Source organism: Lathyrus oleraceus, chromosome 6 (genome assembly GCF_024323335.1).
Source record: "Lathyrus oleraceus cultivar Zhongwan6 chromosome 6, CAAS_Psat_ZW6_1.0, whole genome shotgun sequence".
NCBI lineage: Eukaryota > Viridiplantae > Streptophyta > Magnoliopsida > Fabales > Fabaceae > Lathyrus > Lathyrus oleraceus.
In genome coordinates this window covers 522195145-522195920 of record NC_066584.1, presented here as the reverse complement: position 1 = coordinate 522195920, position 776 = coordinate 522195145, and the positions used below count along the sequence as shown (strand labels likewise).

General features: G+C 42.4%; 1 non-coding gene across 1 annotated transcript; it reads left to right on the top strand.

The window, feature by feature from the left end:
* Positions 1-306: 306 nt before the first annotated feature.
* Positions 307-413, top strand: LOC127099933 (small nucleolar RNA R71). The gene has a single exon (XR_007794394.1). It is a non-coding gene; the product is annotated as a small nucleolar RNA R71 (small nucleolar RNA).
* The last annotated feature ends 363 nt before the right edge of the window (positions 414-776 follow it).

Here is a 776-nt window from a genome sequence, read left to right as displayed (position 1 = left end):
GACGAAACTGCGGCTACGATATTCGTGTTTATGCACATATGCTCGACCTTAAGGGCTAATGCGTCCATTTTAGCTTGCATCATGTCTATAGAGCTTAGTTCATGACCTCCTCCTTGGGCTCCCTTCTTCTCAATTGTCGCTCGTTCGACTCCCCATGATTGATGGTTTTGAGCCATATCTTCAATGAGGGCGCTAGCTTCAGCATAGGGTTTGTTCATCAGCGCGTCGCCTGCGGCTGCGTCGATGGTCATCTTAGTGTTATAGTGAAGTCCATTATAGAAGGTTTGAATGATTAACCAATTTTCTAAACCATGATGTGGGCATGCTCTTAACAACTCTTTATATCTCTCCCAAGCTTCGAACAGTGATTCTCCTTGGTTTTGGGTAAATCTAGTTATATGGTTTCGAAGAACGACGGTCTTACTTGGGGGAAAGTATCTAGCAAGGAATACTCTTCTAAGGTTATCCCAGGTCGTAATGGAATTGGGTGGAAGGGAATCTAACCATGATAGGGCTTTATCTGTGAGGGAAAAAGGGAATAATCTTAAACGTATTGCCTTAGGAGAAGCTCCATTGGTTTTAAAAGTGTCTTCTAATTGGAGAAAAAATTTTAAATGTTGGTTTGGGTTCTCAGTAGCGAGACATGCGAATTGTCTTTGTTGCACTAGTTGCAACAGGGAAGGTTTAAGTTCGAAATTATTAGCTGGGATGGTTGGGTTTACTATACTAGAACTAAGTTCTTCGTTGGATGGTTGGGCGAAGTCCTTAAGAGGTCA